Raw genomic sequence first — 21,928 nt, 5'->3', positions numbered from 1 at the left:
AATTGTATTCACAGTTACAATCATATTGACCAAAATCACTTCTTATAAATATATGACTCTGCCACAAACTTAGTGAATAGAATGGTAATGGAATGGTGAATCTTTAACTCATAGTCCGAACTCAAAATGTCTCTAAGCACTATGGGACTTAACATCTGAGGTCATCAGTCCCCTAGACATAGAACTACTTAAACCTAACTAACCTAAGGACAGCACACACATCCATGCCCGAGGCAGGATTCGAACCTACGGCCGTAGCAGCAGCGCGGTTTCGGACTGAAGCACCTAGAACCACTCGGCCACAACGGTCTGCTTAATCCGAGCTATATGAACAGATAATTTTACTTGATATCGTTTCCACAGTCAAAGTAACTGACCCGAATTAGTAAAGTGGAAATTGCTAACTAAATGTCTTTCTCAAACTCCAGATAAATTATTCGTGTACTAGGAAGCAATGCAGCGAAAACTGAATCTGACAGTGTTCACAGTTGACAAATCAAACTTCACCATATTTTGTTTGCAAAAAGCAACACCCTTGGCATTCGCTTCACTGTGTTCTGCCGTTATTTCCATACCGCCCAAAGGCGTAACCAATAATCGAAGTTGTCACTTACTAATCACTGAATGCTGGTGGCATCGGCAATGCTATTGACAACAAACAAAGACCACAATTTCTGTACTCAGAACCCCTGTGGCGTAATAGATCGACTGTTGAAGATATCAGTTCGGAAAGAAAATACCCAGCGTATTAATATGAAGTATGACACAGCGAATGAAATGCGAGATCACATCACTTTCAATGAATACAAAAATCAAGCTAGAAACCCTGTGCAGCGTAATGTTGAGGTTATAGGTTTTGGTACGAAAACCGATAACCGTTTCCCGATCAGTTCGTAGCACTTCTCGGTCGTTCCATATCGGCTAAAATCTGCAAGTCACTGTACTCTATTTCCATGTGCAGACCTACACGTCACATCCTTCCTTGGGCGCAAACACCGACCAGTACTTTTGTGTGTGAGATGCTTGGGACAACAATAAAGCAATCGTAGCTGCAGGAGCCACAAGTGTAACATCATCAGCAACTAGGTGCACTTAGAGGCGATATTCTCGTTCACTCAAAGGATCACAAAGACGAGTGTAGTGTCCGTCGCCCGAAGAACGTGGCCCTCGGGGAATCCATACGCTTACAACCTCGCACGTTTGCTTCTCGCGAATGTCTCAGCGGATTCGGGAGGCGACAGGCCACACGTGTAGGAGGTGCGGCGGCGTCTAGAGGGTCATTAGTGTCCACTGCACAGTGCACAGTGCACAGTGGCGGGCCTCACCTCGGACAGAGCGGCCGCTCCGTCGTCGTTACCTGCGCCCCGCCACGGCCACCTTAAGTAACGCAATTTACGGCGCCCGCGGCGAGCACAGCGGCACAAATTTGCATTCGCAGCGCGCTCGGCCGCCTCTTTCTCTCCACACTCTTCCGCGAGCGCCGGGAAAAATTTCACCTGCTCTACCTACGACTCTTCCGCAGGCGTGGCTACATCCAAGTAAGCCGGCCCGGACGGTTCTGAAGACAGTTTTAATGTACGGAGGTGGCTCCCCCGAGCACGCGCAATTTAGTTTCTAAATGTCTCCTGCGAACATCATTTAAGGAAAATTAAGAGGAAACGGTGGTCGGGAAGCGGAGCAAAAAAGTTATCTTAGGGCAAACGGAATCAGTGAGCGGAAATAACAGTCATTTGTACGTAAAGTATGAGTAGAATAAGACTCAAAATTAATATCGCTACAGCTACGAAGCTGACGGAAGCAGTATTACTCAGGTAACGCCGCAATACCATCTGGTGATTTATGATACTTACGAAAATGATACGTGAGCCGTCTTTAGCATGAAATACTAATACTTGCGTCACAAAACGAACAGATCGACTTTTTGAGCTCTCTATAGCTCAGTTCATCTAAGAAAACGCATTAAGAAGTGTGATTTACCTTTCCACAAATACCTTATCTACGACACTGGGCTGCAACCAAATTTCTGGTTATCGTAGTCATCGAAATTAGGTCACCCGTACAGATAATGAGGTGTCTGTAACTGAATTACCTCCCCTATACTAAGCATCATGGATTCGGAAAACACTGATATTGTGAAACTCAGTTCGCGCTTTTCTCGCTTGATATACTGAAATATTTGGGTCAAGGCAGTCAGGTAGCTGCAGTATTTCTTGATTTCCGGACAGCATTGGACTCAGTAGCAAAAGTTCGATCATACGGGATATCAAGAGAAATTTCTAACTGGCTTGACCGCTTTTCGGCAGGAAAAACGCTACACATTGTCTTGGATGGAGAGTCATCGTCGGATGTAAAAGTAAATTACGTTGCAACCAGGAAAGTGTGTCAAATGGCTCTGGCACTATAGGACTTAACATCTGAGGTCATCGTTCCCTAGAACTTAGAACTACTTAAACCTAACTAACATAAGGACATCACACACATCCATGCCCGAGGCAGGATTCGATCCTGCGTCCGTAGCGGTCGCGCGGTTCCAGACTGTAGCGCCTAGAACCGCTCGGCCACACTGGCCGGCAGGAAAGTGTGTTGGGACCCTTTCTATTCATGTTGTATGTTAATGATCTTGTGGAGGGTATTGATTGTAGCCTCAGATTTCTTGCAGATGTTACAGTTATTCACAATGAAGTACTGTCTGAAAGAAACGGCGTAAATATTCTTTCAGACCTTTATAAGATTTCGAAGTGGAGCCACGATTAGCAACTACATTTTATGTTGAAAAATGTAAAATTGTGCACTTAACAAATCTAAAAAACTTGGTGTTATATGACTAAAATATCAATGAGTTGTAGTTGCAATCGACCAAACAATACTAACACCTGGGTGTGACAATTAGTAGGTACATGAAACTGAATGATCACATAGGCTCAGTCTGGAACCGCAAGACCGCTACGGTCGCAGGTTCGAATCCTGCCTCGGGCATGTATGTTTGTGATGTCCTTAGGTTAGTTAGGTTTAACTAGTTCTAAGTTCTAGGGGACTAATGACCTCAGCAGTTGAGTCCCATAGTGCTCAGAGCCATTTGAACTATTTTCACATAGGCTCAGTTGGGACTAAAGCAGGTGGTAGAATTCGATTTATTGGTGGAAAACTGGGGAAGTGCAATCAGTCCACAAAGGAGTTTACTTACAAATCACACCTGTGATCCGATCTAGGACATTGGTGAAGCATGTGCAACCTATACCAAACAGGACTAACAGTTGATACTGAATGTATACAGAGAAGGGCAGCACGAATCGTCACAGAATTGTTGGATCCATGGGAGAGTGTCATAAATGATGCTGACGAAACTGAACTGGTAGACTCATGAAGAAGACGTAATCTATCCTGAGAAAGCCTAATAACAAAGCTTCAAGAACCGACTGTAAATGATGACTGTAGGAATATACTACAATCCGTTACGTATCGCTCACATAGTGATCATGAGGAAAAGATTAGAACAATTACAACATGCACAGAGGCATTCAGTCATTCTCACCCTCTACCATGAACTCCGCGGTGTGTAGTTGTAGAATTAGATAACCAATGGCTGCGAAAATATATAGAAGATGAGAAACTTTGATCGCAATACAAACTAGGGGTTTCGTTGCATCCACTAAAGCCGTCGGCACACGGACAGTGCATCCGAACGTTGGGCGTTGAGCGTGCCCAGTTTCTGACGTCATAGCGTGGAATAGCACGTTCGGGAGTCTTTCCGAACGTGCAGAGCAATATCTGGTATGTCAGATATTCTGAGCGTGCGTCTCAGCGTTGACCAATGAGGTGGCACATCGCCACCTACGTCACACGCACGCCGTCTCTCTTCAGTACAGAGTTGTGAGGCGCCATATTGGCATTCATTTCAAGCCTATATGTATATATGCCGTTTCTGAGCACCAGAAAATTGAGAATCACTGGAAAACCCGTTGTCAACTGTGCGATCCGTTCCAATAAAATAATGAGAAACATCATATTCCTGGCGAACGAATTATTGTAACTTGCGTATTATGAGAGTAGGCTATTTGAGGGCAGCGACACGCTGAAGATCCACCCAAAACGCATTGTTCTTGGTACAATTTGTTAAAATTAAATTTCTATTAGTAATTATCTACGATTAAGGTTTCAGCATGTAATAAGATACTACCAGTACAACAAGAAACTTGTCGTGCGATTAGCGTAATGAGTAGAATCACCGACTGATAATAATGAGTTCACTGTTGGGGCGGTAGTTCGCGTCTAGCGACTTCCAGATTTTGTTTCCTGACATTCGTGTTTTTATTAGGTTCTGATACTTTATTATTAATTTAATATAAGTATAGACTATAATATTTGATGTTATATAAATATAAGTTCACTTTTTTTTAGGGGTGACTGTTCGATTGACTTAATCTACTAGACAGCTTGCGCTACTTGTATAAAGATATTTTGCTCCTTTTTCTTTTACGCTTCGTAATTCACATGTTGCAAGGATTCTGCAAGTGAGTAGGAACAGTGATCAAGTAAGACTGACCTTGGGGTTTTACTAAAATGTGGGAATGATGAAATAATAAACATTATTTATTATTCTTATCCAGAGAAGTATTCCAAATTTGTACCGCACTGTTTGTAATGGAAGTTTTATAAGCCTGTGTCCTTATTGATTGGACATAGTACCTTCCTTTTTGTGGACGATGGAGGAAATGTGCGTTTTAATAGAGCTAACGTGGGAATTGAGTAAACAGTGTGATTTACGAGCTAGAAACATCCCTCAACTGCCGCTGGAGTGCGTTGCGATCGCGTATACCAGGTTGGGGCCCACGTACCGTATGCACAAGTCGCATCGTTCCTGAGCGTTCAGCAGCACGTTGAACTTGCCGCGCTCCACGTTAACGTTCGACAGCACGGTCCGTGTGCCGACGGCTTAAGGATGAGGATTCTCCTACGAAGGAAAGTAGGGTGTATGAGTGTGGCCTACGATGTTATCTGACCCACCGAACAGATATCTGGGTTAACAAGTTATAGTGTAAAGGTTAGCGGCTGGGAACATTTCCTCACGTGGCCGCCAGTTACATTGTGAAAATGTCTTCATGTCTTTGCGCTCGGTAGTCTAATTAATTCTGCGTGCATGTGAATGTGACTGTTGGAATTATTCTAATAAATAAATAAATAGGATGCGTTAGTGGAAAAATGGAAATTCGCATAGGGCATAGTTGGCCGGGAGGCCCCTGTTCGGGGAAGGTCGGCCGCAAAGTGCAAGTCTTACTGTATTCGACGCCACATTGGGCGACTTGCGCGCCGGCGATGAGGATGAAATGATGATGAGAACGACACAACACCCAGACCCAGAGCGGAGAAAATCTGCAACGCGGCCGGGAATCGAACCCGTGCCCGATGCATGGGAGGCGAACACGCTACAACCCAGCTAAGCAAGCGGAATAGCTGCGCGAATACATTAGGTGAACTCGTAAACAGAATGTGTGAAATATATCTATGATGTAGTTACACCTTCATAAATTTTACGCTTACAATGTCAATTAATGTTGTACAAATATTACCACTAATTACTACTTTAGTTACAAAATTCTTACTTTCATCAACATTCTAGTGTCGTAAGACCGTCATAGATTGTAGTCTTATTCTACTAAACGAAACATCGAATGTCGTATGAGAGAAAGGGTCTTGTCAGTCGTAGACAACAGGATATTATTAACAAAAATTACTTATGCCTCGAGTTGTGTTTCCAAAAACTAATAGTGTCCCCTTAAACAAGACGATTTGTAACTCTCTTTTCTCACGTAAGAGTATTTCGACAAGCTTCAACTCGTACCATACGTAGAGAGCTTGATGGTTCAAACGGCTCTAAGCACTATGGGACTCGACATCTGAGGTCATCAGTCCCCTAGACCTAGAACTACTTAAACCTAACTAACATAAGTACATCGCACACATCCATGCCCGAGGCAGGATTCTAACCTGCGACTGTAGCAGCAACGCGGTTCCGGACTGAATCGCCTAGAACCTCTCGGCAACAAAGGGTTGGCAGAGAGCTTGATGGATAACTATACAAGGAAAGGGGTGAAACGCATGTCAACTGCGAAATTCACAGGGAAAGAAGTAATTGAGTTCAAAGGGACTGTGTAACGGTAGTGAGAAACGATGCCGATACATACTGCTTTCATTTTCCGCCAAGTGCGGTTGTGGCGGAAATCTGTCAATGTTCTACCGAAACTGTACCAAACACCAGCGTCAGTGCTTACGTAAGAGGAATTTTATGAGACACTCTGTTGCGCTACAATATTAGAATAATGACGTATATTTTGGTCTATTAAACTGAGCAACGACGTATCGGATTCATCATTTGTGTCCAAAGAACTAATAGTTAACATTTGACATCTCAATTGCTTCTTACTCATTATTGTAGTGTGTTCTTGTTACACAGTTGATTTTATTTTTGGTCATTATCTCATGAATACTAATCAGTACACTTCGTAAGATTAGGAATTTAGCAGTTGGTTCAAAACATGTTGTAACCGCACCAACGCTTCAGCACTTGTGAGCTGAAAAACGGCTGCACGCGGGAACTTCATCACTGGGGCTTGCGTGTTTGCAGACCACACACCAGAAGTTTGTTAGCTGAGGGAGCAGGCAGCGGTATTACACGGCTGCAGCCGGCACTGTACGATTTCTCCTCGTTGTATGCCAACACCGCTGACCCGCTAGCAAACATGGCCACGAAATGACAGTCAGCCAGGAAATATTCGAAACGGGACAATATAGCAAGAATATCGTAACGGGCTCTCAAGAAATACGGCGTTCGCTGTGAGACAAGACTCAGACTCAAGGAGAATCTGTTATTTAATCTTGAACTGCACAACTGAAAGCGTTTGACACGTATTTATCAAATCTCATTCTCTGATTAGGTGAGTCTGTTAGAAGATAAACGCGCATTTAGAATTATGCTGTAATGGGGACCAAAGCGATACTAACACGTGTAACATATAACTTCTATTTCAAAGTTAAAGGACAGCAGTGATTCGCTAAATCAATCCTCGATTTAGACTGTTACATAGTCATCGTCAGTGCACCGATGATGATTATGTAATAGTCGATATTTGCAGTAAAAGACGGATTTGGCGACTGATTTCTGTCTACTTTAATTTTGAACAGGCAAAGATCTAATGGATTCCAGCTTAGTTATAATTTTTTGTATTTCGTAACGGAGTAGTTATTAACTGTTGATAATAGTGCACCACATGTTAAAGCTTTTGATATTTGATTCAGATGTGAGACCCCGACGCCGACGTCGTTCAGTCAGCTACACCCTGCTCTGAGGGCGCCCTCTGAGCTTGTGCTCTCGTGGTGGAGACGGCATTCCACTTGCTAACAGGAGCCTTGCCTCTTGACCGCCAGGCACATACTCAACAACGCAGGCCCTGTACATATGTGAAGGGTACGGAACTCACAACGCACGCCCTCTGACACGCCAAACGGGAAGCCGTTGCTTGGTAACAGTCAAAGAGTGCAACGACGTGCAATACCGATAGGAGCTGACATGGCTCAATATTCGCCTAATATGCATTTCTAACATTTTTCTTGATACTGATTTCATGATTGAAGGAAAAGAAGCACACTTCAGTAAGGTTTATGTTGCTATGAAAGAGTTTCACAATATAAAATGTTTGAAATTCCCATAAAAATAAAGGTATAGGCGTAGAAATATGTAGCAGATCCATAAGGATCAATAAGAAACAACTCGTATGAAAAAGTGGCATAAAGCAAGTATGCAGTTTTTCTACCATACTGCAGCTGGAGAAGCAATGACTAAAATGATTCGATGATGAAATTTCTATCCACAGTGCATGTGAAGTCTAGTGAACACATAATATAAACTAATAGTAAATCAAAGAAAGATGAGAGTACTGAGAAATAACAGATATGAATTTACAAGGAAACATTCTCATGTGTCAATAAACGATTTTAATCAAACTCGTCGGGTGTGTAGAGGGGAGAATATAGTACAATAGATATTCTTTTGTTTGGTACAGTTTCACTTTTAAGAGGTAAAACACACCCCTAAAGATAATTTGGCGTTTTAGGTTTAGAGGGAATTTCTTCGAAACGATGCTATATAAAAATGTTTTCACGTCTGTGTCATTAACGTTCTTGACAACTGTATAATCAACTTCTGTACTAAATGGATATTTTGCGGAATAACTCACCAAACTATTGTTACAACAGAAATTAAAGAAGCGTTCATGCGAAATAAGTCACTGCATAATAAATCTGGTTTCTGAAATACAATTTTCGTAAAATAAGCTGTACACTATGCACTGTCGGAGTATTTTCAATGTACCTAATTAAAATAACTATGCTTTTATTACTATTCCAATTATTTTTCGGCTGTATTTGTTTCATGTTTTAAATAGTTATTTTACATTCATGATTTTTTATGTTTTTTAGTGTACCATTTCACATACACATATTTTGTTCACTGGAAATGATAAGTAACTTATTATTACGATAGAACATAATTTCAGTAGTATTAATCTGTGAGGAAAGGCTTAAAAATAACATTGTTATACCATGAACTAAAAATGAGCGAAATTTCTTTATGTGATTCACACGACGCAGATGCCAATATAAAACAACGTTCAACAAGATATCAAGTTGACACCGGTGATCCTCTAAATATTCTAATTTGTATCAGGCATTTTTCAGCACAGAAGCAAGCCTTGGCGAAGAGAACTCATTATGTACTAGTGACTACATTGTATTGTTTCTCAAGTGGAGATTGACATCATAATCATTCCACAGAACTAGATGTGAAAATCTTCACACTAAATTCTTCCAACATTGAAAGATGTTTATGTTCCACGGCTGTACCTGTGCCGTCGTGCCCCTCTGGATCACCAGATGAATAAGGTCTTCGCCCTCAGGTACGATGCTCGAAACCGTTTTTTTCACTCCGATCTCTGCAAGAATCAAACATTATTACAGATATTTCTCCCTCACTAGGAAAGAAACCATGCTTCAAATGTCTTTTGACTTGGTCAGACTTTTGTTTACCGGTTTTTGATGCTGTCAAAAGGAAATTAGGGGATCTGCAAAGGATTTCTCGATCCAAACTCACCCTTAGTTGCTTTTAAAACTAGGGTCAGCTTGAGAAAACCTTTTTCGGCGTCGTGCCCGAGGACAAGAAACATCTCTTGGTCCTAAAGGGCTCTATAGCCCACGTGCAACTGCAGCACGTGTATACCATTCCATGCTGGAAAAACTTCGTAAGAAGTTTTTCAGATGTTTCGTTGAAAGATTATGACGTCAATCTGCACTTGAGAAACAATACAATGAAGCTGCAGTCGCTAGTCCATAATCAGTTTTCTTAGCCAGTCCTTACTAACGTACTGAAATACGCCCGATACAAATCAGTATATTCAGACGACCACCAGTGACAGTTTGAAATCCTGTACAATGTTTTTTTTAAATTGACATCAGCGTCGTGTATATTAGATAAAGAAATTTTGTTCTTTTCAAGTGAATGGTGTTGAAAATGTTATTTTTAAGCCTTACCTTACAGGTTACTATTATTTTCATTAGTTACTTACTATTTTCAATTATCAAAACACATGTATTTGAAACAGTGAACTATAAAACATAAAAAGTTATGAATGTAAAACGTAAAATAACAATTTAAAACATAAAAGATATCAGAAAATAAATAATTTGAATAATAATGGAAGTTTAATTATTTTAATTTGGTTTGTTGAAAATACTTCTACGTCATATTGTGTACATCCTGTTTCCCAAAAATGGTGTTTCAGAAACCAGATTTATTATGCAGAGACGTATGTAGCTTAAAGCGCTCTTCAATTTATATTGTAACAAAAGTTTTCATTTTTCAGAATTAATTAATTGGTATTGATATTCTGCAACCAATTATTACAAAAGTTTACTATACAATTTTCAAGAACTTAACTGCATATCAACTTTTACGTGAAAAACATTTTTTACACGTCATCTTTTCGCAGAAGTTCCTTGTTAGCCTAAAATTTCAAATTACCTTTAGGTGTGTGTTTAACCCCTTAAAAGAGAAATTTGGCACGAACAAAAACATACGTTTTGTTCGGCAATGCCCACTCTATACACCTACCAATTTTAATCAAGACGGTTTATTCACAGTTGGGAATGTTCCTTTGTTAGTGACGAACATAAAATGAAATCTGGGGACCACGTGAAGATATTCTGCTTCATTGGTAGGAAAATAACGGACAAAACAAGAAGGGCAATATCGCAAATTACCGTAGACAAAAACAGCATTCCACACTTGCCAAACGTAGGCCCTAGTTTAAGGAAGAAGTTTCTGTGAATGCGTGCTGAAAATGAAGTGGCCTGATGACTAATACGGAGGTTCTCTGTAGAATCGGCGAGGATGTGAATATGTGTCTAAGGGTTCAACATCCTTACACGCTATGGTTATAGTACAAGATATAAATGCATCAAATACTGTAATATAATGTTTACCACTGACGCCAACATTGTCTTTCAGAAAGCATAGCAAACAAAGACGGCTTGTATGCATCGGCCTGGTTTGGACGTAGATGTAGCTGACACCTAATCAATAATTTCAGAGAATAATTGGCGCAAACAATGGTAATCAGAAAGTATTTTTATAATGTGACTTGTAAAGTACAGCTGTACTATTTACTGACATATCGTGTGTCGGAAAATTTGTTTATCAGATTGACTTAGCTACTGTTCGATCATACAGTACATCATTAAATAATTTAAAGAGGAAATCAGTTGTAGTAATAGCAGGACGTGTAAGTGAAAGAGCAAGTGGTACGATAATTTGCGCAAAACACAGACTAGATGTCAGTGTGAGTGTTAAGACATCGGGTAATAGATTGCATTGTACCACAAGAAATCATAGAGGAAAAAGCTGAAAGCGAAGTCAGAGATAGTCGGGGAAGTTGAGTGTGACTGCTATTCTGAGATGAAGAGTTTGGAGTGGTAGGTGATATGATGCTAGTATGGTGCTCAATTAAAAAAGGAGACTTTGGCCTCGAATTAGTTAGGACAGAACGAATAAGAAAACAATTCAATCACACCTCAGGAAGATGTATCCCGTGGAAAATTAATGTCACTTCTTTTGTTTTTGTTGTCTGCAGTCGGAATCCTTGTTTGATGCAACACTCTGCGTTAGTTAGTCTGTGCAAGCTTCTTCATATGTGCAAAATTATCGCAAGCTAAAACCTCTTGAACTTATATACGGTAGCCAAACCATGGTTTCCTGCTACATTTCTTGACTCAGACACTTACCTCCGTAGAAATATTGGCGATTACTTGTTGCCTCACATTGTGTCCTAGTCACAATAGGCCATAAGTTTCCTTTACCCTTAATTTGGTTCATTATGCCTTCACTAGTTATAAGATCGACTCATCTAATCTCGTACCTTGGCAAAAATCTTCCTAACGTGTAAAGTTGTCCACAATTTTAATACATATCTAATTTTCGGAAATCATTTCATCCATTTTTATCCTCGATACCTCGGTCAGCTGTTAATTTTGCGGCCTCATCCCCTAATCGAATTCCCCGCGCGCCTGATTTTATTCGACTACATCCTGTTACCTTTGTTATTCTTTTGTTGATATTCATCTTATAGCCTCTATTAAAGACGTTGTACATTCCGTTCACATGGTATTCCAAATCGTTTGCCATTTCTGACACGTTCACAGTATCGTGAGCACAACTCAAACTTTTTATGTCTTCTACCTAAACTATCATTCGCTTCTCATATTTCTCTCTGGGATCCTTTACTATTTATTCGGCGCACATTATGAGTAACTTCAGGAACACGCTAAAGCCCTGTCTCATTTTCCTCTCGACTACTGCTTTCCTTTTGATGTTTTTCTGCTCTTAGAACTACAGTCTTTTTTCTGTACGAGTCTGCAGAGAACTTTTCGCTCGCTGTTCTATATCCCTGCTGCCCTATTTCATTGAATTTGACAGACACAAGCCGCGTGGGATTAGCCGAGCGGTCTGAGGCGCTGCATTAATGGACTGTGCGGCTGGTCCCGGCGGAGGTTCGAGTCCTCCCTCGGGCATGGGTGTGTGTGTTTGTCCTTAGGATAATTTAGGTTAAGTAGTGTGTAAGCTTAGGGACTGATGATCTTAGCAGTTAAGTCCCCTATGATTTCACACACATTTGAACATTAGACAGACACAAGCTTTCTCGAAATCATCTAATGTTATAAATGTAGGTTCTACTGTTTCTCCTATCTTCTAAGGATAGTCGAAAGTTCAGTTCAGCCGCCCTCTTTCCTACATGTCTTCAGAATCCTGACTGATGTTCTCCGATATCGCCTACAACCAGCTCTTCCACTCTTCCGAAGTAATTCGTGTCAGTATCTTGTAACCATGACTTATTACAGTGAGGACTGGTTGTTTGCAGTTATACGTCTTCATGTGTCTTTTGTACGTCTTACTTTATGATCGTCATGGTGTTTTATAGTCCCATATATCTTGCACAGTAGGTGGAGTAGTTTTTCTCATGGGTGGCTCTCCCGAAAGTCTCAATAATTCGGAGTGAATGTCGTCTACTCCAAAAACCTTGTTTCAAAAATAAACGGACCAATACTAGTATTATCTAGACTTTAACTGACTGCTGTAGCCAAAGAGGTTATAGTGTTTGTAAACAACAATGGGAAAGTTGTTACACATCTAGAGCCAGGCACAATCACAGTAAATGATACCTTTGACACTGTGGTGGTAATGCAGTTTAAAAGGTAAACATAAGAAAGCAGACAGGAAAAACATTAACACTAGAGTGGAAAACCATACCTACATAACAATTTACATTAAATAAACAAACAAAATTAGTATCTGAGAAGACAACTTCAAGAGGTGTTGAATGTGGAAAGTCTTCAGAAACCAGTTAGAGGAAAGGATTAACAATTGTAGCTACAGAATATATGGAGTAATGGTCAGTCAGGCACAGACATAGCAACTAGCTAAAAACATTCAGCAGCCGAAACCCAACAAATATTCCTTTATTTAATATTTTATATCAAATTTCACGTCTTGAATCATGTTGCGAGACATATTCCAAGCATATGCACTTTGTTACCGACCTGAAGATGACAGCAGTGTCTGTCAACCTGGCTGTTTTAAATAAATAAAAGTTTATGCGATCTGGGATATCGAATGTTTTTAGCAAGTAAAACAGATCGGTCATCCGGTAGTCTCAGAATGAGAAAATTCAATCACATAGCAACTAGGCTGGCTGAATGTGAACGCAGCTTAGGGGTTTGTAGAGTTCTGATTCCACATTTGCTGGGCATATACTGAGGGCCACAGCTACCAGCCACAGTTTGAAGTCCTTCACTTCGCGAACAAAAGTCGAAAAGTTAATCTGCTGGAAGCCCTGGAAATCAACAAACTACTAGGCTACAGTCTGGATCAAATATTAAATGATCAAACACATCATAATACCGCTCCCCTTATAACTTCAAAACAGCTTCTCAGTTATCCATTGCTTCCCATAATGTCTGTTTCTTCATATACCTCCATCTTCCTGTATTTTTCTTTTCTTTTCCTCCTTTTATTGAGACTGTGTATGTACTCGATATATATTGTGTTGTTACAACTGTTAATTGTTTTTTAATTTGTTTATGTATCAGTTCCCATATCTAATGCTTCTAGAAGTTGTCTCATCAAGTAATAGTTTTATTTTATCTGGTTTATTTATTTACTGTGAAGTGCTTTATAGGCATGATTTTTGCTTATAGTGTTAACTTTTCCCTGTTTGCTATCTATCTGGTTTTCAACATTTTCGACGTTTTACCTTGAAGCGTCCCCTTAGAAATATTAATTAATTACTGTGTTGATAAAACTCTTACATTATTTGATTTTCAAACAGCTGAGTAGAACTGAACGCAGTCAGACATTTCGCTCTTTACCTATTCTGATCAACACTAAACTGACACACAATATTTTTAGCGCAACACAATCTGACTTTCAAAAATCCCTACAAAAGAATGGCCCTGACTAATATTAACCTATACCTTTCACAAATCACTTACCTCACCAAAAATTTTCGTTACTCGAACTACTGCAATACAGCGAGCGCCACTACTGCCAGCTAAATAATTCTAACTACTGAAGGCACTAACTACTGATAGGTATAGTTAGCAAATGAAAGATTTTGATAGAGAACAAACAATGTATGTACCTTAATAGTCATAATGTATATAGCAGTTCATGACATCCATTCTTACAAATGTACTGTCTCTGATGCTCTCAAAAATCCACCAACTCACTTCCCCACATCCACCACGGCTGGCGGCTCACCTCCAACTGCGCAACGCTACACGCTGTTCACAGCCAACTGCCCAACACTACAATAGCCAACAACAATGCAAACCAGCCACAGACTGCACACAGCACAGCCAGTGATTTTCATAGATAGCGCTACGTGGCGTTACCAATAAAAAAACCTAACAGCCTACTTACAACCTTTTGAATTGCAGTACCTAAACACCCAGAAAGGTGACGTTTATTTTGTGTTGACTCATATTCCTCCACTTTCTTGCATTTATTCTTCCCTGTTTCTCTTATTCAGAGTGCTTATGTATTCAATATATTCTGCTGTTACAATTGATAATCCCTTCTTTTAATTGGTCTCTGTATCAGTTTCCACGTTTAATTCCTCTTGAAGTAACCTTGTCAAGTGTTATTTTTTTATTTTACTGTTTTTTTATTAAACTGTTACGTATACACGGTTTTCCAGTTATGTGTTAATATTCTTCCTGTTTTTTTTGTTTTTTTTTTTAGTAATGACAGCCCACTGGTTACAATTGGTTAGTCGAATTGATCATGGTTGGGACTCCTAAACTAAGGGAGTCTTCATCAGAATTTATATTACCTAAACAAGGGGGATACAAAGTTCGTCATTAATAAGAAAAATACAAGACAGTAATACGTAAAAAGTTGAGCATTACAGCTCTTGTCATTCAGTTTTAACACCAAAAGGCCATCTGCTATACAAACTGCTGTAACCATTCTATCACGTAAAGCAGATGTTACCAATTTTCATTACTAGATGGCGTGACACCTCATGTCCACATCGTAGTATAGTCGGCGAACGCGCCACATTTTATAGTATGATATTATAATTTAAAAACAGTAAGAAATTGTGAAAAAAATTTTCGGTAATTTGTTAGACCAAAGTATACTAAGTAATTGTTAGAGCAAAGTATAATAAGTAATTAAACTGCAAAAAGAGTATGTGGAGGAAAATATCATTTTAGAAAAAACACGAGGAAAAATTGACATAGACGAAAAAAATTTTTTTAAGGATCCTTCAGCCATGGAAAAAATTCTTGTTACGTAACTGTAACTCCTGATTAAGAATAAGGTTATCATTGAGAGAGAATTGTTTGTATATTTCCATTTCCTCAAGAACATCAAGTCTACGACCTTTTTCTCTGTGTGCAGAATATTAATTTCATTAATTTTCTTAGGTTTGTGGCCTGTAATCAGCAAATTATCAGCGAAAGAAGTATTATGAATGTTAGAGCCTTTTTCCCCGTTGTTTCAACTTTTTACCTTTTCAACGGAATTACCAACATACTGTCAAAGATGCCATTTAATGCACTTTCGTGTGTAAGTCTAGATGTGTATTAGTCGATCACAATATTATTGCACCTGTGACTGAAGTCGCTTCGGTCGGCTTGTCGCTAGTTTTTATCGTGATATTACTCGAGGACACGCTGAAACGCTTGACAGTACAAGCACAGCTGTCTTGGAAATCACTCACAGTACCATGCGGTTTCCTTAGTCACCATTGAACTTGTTTACAACACGATCACCGCCTATTTCAGGTAACGGCCACTGGAGTCCACGTGTAATAAAATTGTGATTAGGTGGTAACATCTTTCTCACTGTTATTTACAAACGAAGCAACTTCTTTGGAGTCAATAGTCAGTTAACGTGGATTTGTAAGCCGAAATCCGGTTTACACATTAAATTAATCCTATAGAACGTAAGCAATGTAGGGCTTTTTATTTATTGTTGTTGTTGTGGTCTTCAGTCCTGAGACTAGTTTGATCCAGCTCTCCATGCTACTCTATCCTGTGCAGGCTTTTTCATCTCCCAGTACCTACTGCAACCTACATCCTTCTGAATCTGCTTAGTGTATTCGTCTCTTGGTCTCCCTCTACGATTTTTACCCTCCACGCTGCCCTCCAATACTAAATTGGTGATCCCTTGATGCCTCAGAACATATCCTACCAACCGATCCCTTCTTCTGGTCAAGTTGTGCCACAAACTTCTCTTCTCCCCAATCCTATTCAATACTTCCTCATTAGTTATGTGATCTACCCATCTAATCTTCAGCATTCTTCTGTAGCACCACATTTCGATAGCTTCTATTCTCTTCTTGTCCAAACTATTTATCGTCCATGTTTCACTTCCATGCATGGCTACACTCCATACAAATACTTACAGAAATGACTTCCTGACACTTAAATCTATACTCGATGTTAACAAATTTCTCTTCTTCAGAAACGCTTTCCTTGCCATTGCCAGTCTACATTTTATATCCTCTCTACTTCGACCATCATCAGTTATTTTGCTCCCCAAATAGCAAAACTCCTTTACTACTTTAAGTGTCTCATTTCCTAATCTAATGCCCTCAGCATCACCCAACTTAATTACACTACATTGCATTATCCTTGTTTTGCTTTTGTTGATGTTCATCTTATATCCTCCTTTCAAGACACTGTCCATTCCATTCAACTGCTCTTCCAAGTCCTTTGCTGTCTCTGACAGAATTACAATGTCATCGGCGAACCTCAAAGTTTTTATTTCTTCTCCATGAATTTTAATACCTACTCCGAATTTTTCTTTTGTTTCCTTTACTGCTTGCTCAATATACAGATTGAACAACATCGGGGAGAGGCTACAACCCTGTCTTTCTCCCTTCCCAACCACTGCTTCCCTTTCATGTCCCTCGACTCTTATAACTGCCATCTGGTTTCTGTACAAATTGTAAATAGCATTTCGCTCCCTGTATTTTACCCCTGCCACCTTTAGAATTTGAAAGAGAATATTCCAGTCAATTTTATTTATTATTAAAATTGGTTGAAAATTTAGAAACTTCCACTAAATTCCACAAGCTTCAACGCCAGCATAAGTGTTAGCGTCGTGATCTGAGACCACACAGTGTCCAGCAGTTCTTAACGGCATCATTACTGTCAGAAAGCTGGTGGTATATAATCAGTTCTATTCCGAAATGAGTTTTCCGAGTAACACGTGCGGAGCGAGGTTGGTGGTGCAGATGATCGCTCTGTTCTTGGCGCTTGCTGAGTTTGGTAGGCTGTAAAGGGCGTAACGGAGCAGAAGTGCATCCCGTACGGTCCCTCCCTGAGGCATTGTCTGCGCTCTCGGCCAGATAGCCGACCGCGGCAACAGCCCCCAGACTCGCGCTATGAATAAAACACGGCGCGCGCCGCGCGCGCGGGAATAGAATGGAAATGTCTACAGGCGGGCGCGGGCGGCGCGGTGGTCAGATGGGCCCCCGCCAAGTGCCGCTCCTTCCTCCCAGCTTTGTGGCCGGTCCGGGACGAAAGCTCGCGACAGCGTGAGATTAAGCCACGCGGCCGGTACTCCAGATACCGCGCCGGCCGCTCCAACTTGCGATTCTCTGCCGCTCTAGTAAACCTCCTCTCTCTTTTATATTTGCTCTCTTCTCGTCCTCCGCTAGACCAACGGCAGCCGCTGTCCGTTTTAGAGGCTCAAGCTCTTGTTTGCCGCAGTCTTCACATGCCTGCAGGCGTCTGTCCTATGTTGGAAACTGATCCTAACGAGAAAGTCGTCCTACGCGCTGTTATCTCCCTCTAAAAAGTTAGCATTATTACGACCGTCGTTTAAGTACTGTGTAACATTCATGATCAGTTTGAGGAAATGGAAACTGAGGGAAAAGACTGAATACAGATGATACTCCTATTACAAACACAATGCCGGCCGCGGTGGTCTAGCGGTTCTAGGCGCTCAGTCCGGAACCGCGCGACTGCTATTTCCTAACTTCTGACACCTCCTGCCGCTGCAGTGCATTGTGAAGAACATTATTCTGAATCTAAACGATAGTGCGTTATGCAGCGGCTACGTAAGTTTTCAGTTCACGCACTTAATTTTCCAAGTAACTATCGAAGCACAAAAAAGGCAAATATATTTCTTTTTAAAATACTCTGACCTAAAAATTGGCCTCATTTTACCTTCCCCCTAACCTTAGAAAACTTTCCCAAATATTACGGCGTGCAATCGTACTCGCGCTGTTTTTAACATGTATCTCGTTGTAGCTCCCACAAGCACCCCTAACTGTAACCCGCTCACACTCACTTGTCCATTGCCGTAAGTCGGTCACATCCATTCTCCTAGACTTGCCCATTCTCACTCACTCACTCAGCCAATTCACTGTCATTATCTCCTTGCGCCTGTCTGTCATTATCTCCTTCCTCACAAGCACACCTTCTGTATATCCTACTACGACTTCTTGCTCTTAGTATCACTGTCTCACCTTCCTCTCTCTTATGCTCCTATCTCATTCATTTCTTCTCCCTGCTCCTGTTTCTTCTTACTACCTCTCACTTCCTTGTTAAATTGTTATCATTATCACAGGCTCTAACCCACTTCTATTTTCTCTTTATTCCTGTCCCATTTACACTGTCTCCTTCTCTCCTTTCCTAGCACTATTCTGTCACTGCCAATGTGTCCCACTCTCTCTCTCATACTGCTACTGTCTCCTTCGTTTATTCCATACCACAAACACTAACTTGTAGGATTTATTACTTTTCCGTCTCTTTCCAACAACCGCTGTCTACTTCTACCCCTTCACAAATTAGCGCGAATATTTTCGCAAGGTAAATTTTTTAGGATAACTTTTAAAGTTACTGAGGTCCGTAGAATGAGGCAGCGGGTATACCATTTTTCATTCAGAGTTTTTTTAAACAGGATCACGTTCGCCCACGTTTCTGCTTCGAAAGGAGCGTTTTCCTACTGGTCCCCTTCTTTTCCCTGCTACAGCAGGGCATATCACTTATATGATAAGTGGTCAGTAAAATGTTGATAGTTTTCTTACGTCGAATTGAAGTGAAGCGAGACTGACTTTACACCTCGTCGGGATTTAACGTGCACAAAAATTTTGCATGTGCTTCAGTACTACAACATGAGGTTCCCAGGAACTTTGCGATGATAACTGAGACACTCTGCGTCATGTTTCTCCGTGCTACGTTACTCTATAAATTACGTTTCCACCTCACACCGAAATTTACGTGAGGATTTTATGTGTACATGTAAGATAAGTTTGAAACCCCTGTACGTCGGAAACGATTGAAGCCTTTAACAAAATTTTCAAGGCTGGGATATTACAAACATATAGTAAGAACTGTGGTGTCACCGCTAGACACCACACTTGCTAGGTGGTAACTTAAATCGGCCGCGGTCCTGTAGTACATGTCGGACCCGCGTGTCGCCACTGTGTAATCGCAAACCTAGCGCCACCACATGGCAGGTCACAAGACACGGACTAGACCTCGCCCCAGTTGTACGGACGACATTGCTTGCGACCAGAAGTACGACGCCTTCCTCTCATTTGCCGAGAGACAGATAGAATAGCCTTCAGCTTAGTCCATAGCTACTACCTAGCAAGGCGCCATTTGTATCAGTGCTTATAGCTTACTAATATTCAAGAGAGATGTATTCCAACAAGAGAATAAAGTTAAGTATTATAAAACTACGTACTTTTCTTTAGTGCATTAATAAGTCTCCTGTTCCAGTACTTCAAGCCCGTCTGCGTTAGTTTAGCGTGCACCTAGCTACCTCATTGTGTCTATGCTGTATGAACTAGACACAACATTATTTGGCGACGAGTAAAAAAGTTTGTGCGCAATGCTTCTTCCATTTCAGCTCCGCTACATCGCTTACGCCGTAAAGGTGTTCCGTTCGTCTGGACGGTGGAATGCGAACGCGCCTTTCGCCAGTTGAAATCGGCGTTACTTTCAAATACTTGCCTTACGCCATTCGATCCCCGAAAACCCCTTTTGTTGATGGTAGATGCATCGGATTTCGGGATCGGTGCTGTGCTTGCGCACAAGGATGGCTCGCATGATCGCCCTATTGCCTTTGCGTCCAAATTGCTCTCATCTGCGCAAAGAAATTATTCACAAATAGAGAAAGAAGCTTTAGCTCTCGTGATTGGTGTTACCAAGTTCCATGACTTCTTGTATGGTCGTCACTTTACCATCATCACGGACCACAAACCTTTGACATCGCTTTTTCATCCGACCAAGCCTGTACCTCCACGTACAGCGCAGAAATTCATTCGCTGTTCGCTTTTTCTCTCGCAGTACCGCTACGATATCTTGTATCGGTCCACTGCTAAGCACGGCAACGCTGATGCGTTGTCCCGTTTGCCTTTTGCTGAGGATAAAGCATTCGATTCTTCCGAACTTGCTTGCATGTTCATTGATTCGGAAGCCGATGATGTGGTCGAATCGTTTCCGATTGATTTTCGTCGTGTAGCTACAGCCACAGCTGCTGACCCTGTCCTTGCTACTGTTTTGCGTTTTGTTGCTACGCAATGGCCCTTGTCAAAGTCACGGATCGAGGATCCTTTGGTTCGCCGTTTTTTTGCCCACAAGGAGAGACTTTTTGTACGACGTGGTGTTTTGTTGTTGCGTTCCGATAATGATCAGTCCAGAGTCGTGGTCCCACGTTCGTTACAGTCCTCTGTCTTAAAGCTTCTTCACCAAGGACATTGGGGTATAGTGCGTACGAAACAACTTGCTCGTCAGCACTGTACTTGGTTCGGAATCGATGCTGCGATTACAAATATGTGCTCCTCTTGCGTGGCGTGTGCCGAACAACAATCCGCACCGCCGCGGAAATTCTTTGCATGGCCGAAAGCCACTTCCCCTTGGCAACGCTTGCATATCGATTTTGCTGGTCCATTCTGGAATGCTCGATGGTTGGTTGTGGTCGATGCTTTCAGTAATTTTCCTTTTGTTGTCCGGATGTCTTCCACGACGTCTTCTGCCACAATCCAAGCCTTGTCTGCCATCTTTTGCATTGAAGGTCTTCCGCAGACTATTGTTTCCGACAATGGCCCACAATTCATGTCCGCAGACTTTCAGTCATTCTGCAAGGCCAATGGTATTCAACATCTGACATCCGCGCCGTTTTCGCCTCAGTCAAACGGTGCCGCTGAACGATTGGTCTGGACTTTCAAGTCACGGATGTTGAAGTTGAAGGAGTCGCATTCTCGGGAGGACGCTTTGTTGCTCTTTTTGTCTTCGTATCGCTCTCAGCCCCGCGATGGTCGCTCGCCGGCTGAATTGCTCCATGGTCGTCCTCATCGCACCCTGATGTCTTTGCTGCATCCGCCGCATCAGGTTCCTGTGCAGCGGCAGACTCCTGCTTTTGCTCCTGGCGACGTTGTCTATTATCGCAACTATCGCGGTTCACAGCGTTGGCTCGCAGGGCGCATTCTTCGCTGCCTCGGCCGCGCGATGTATTTGGTTTTGGGGGCCTCTGGTGAGGTGCGTCGGCATCTCAATCAGCTGCGCCTCTGTCGTCGCCTGGGTTCTGCCGCTCCCCGTCTGCTTTCAGCGACGGAGCCGTCAGGTCAGCGCCTTGGGGACCCATCTACTGGCTCGCCTCATCCCCAGGTGTTACCGACGCTGCCTTCCATTTTGCCCCATGGCGTCGCGCCGCCGCCGCCGCAGCAGCAGCCGCCGCAGCCGCCGCCGGCGCCGCCCGCAGTGGACGCGTCGCTGCAACCGCCACGCGCCTCCCTGGGTCACGCGCCGCCGCTCGCTTCCCGTGACCAGCCGTCCTCCGCCATGGAACTCTTGCCCGCTC

The sequence above is a fragment of the Schistocerca nitens genome, chromosome 1 (assembly GCF_023898315.1).
Source record: "Schistocerca nitens isolate TAMUIC-IGC-003100 chromosome 1, iqSchNite1.1, whole genome shotgun sequence".
NCBI lineage: Eukaryota > Metazoa > Arthropoda > Insecta > Orthoptera > Acrididae > Schistocerca > Schistocerca nitens.
Note: the sequence above shows the minus strand (reverse complement) of the source record.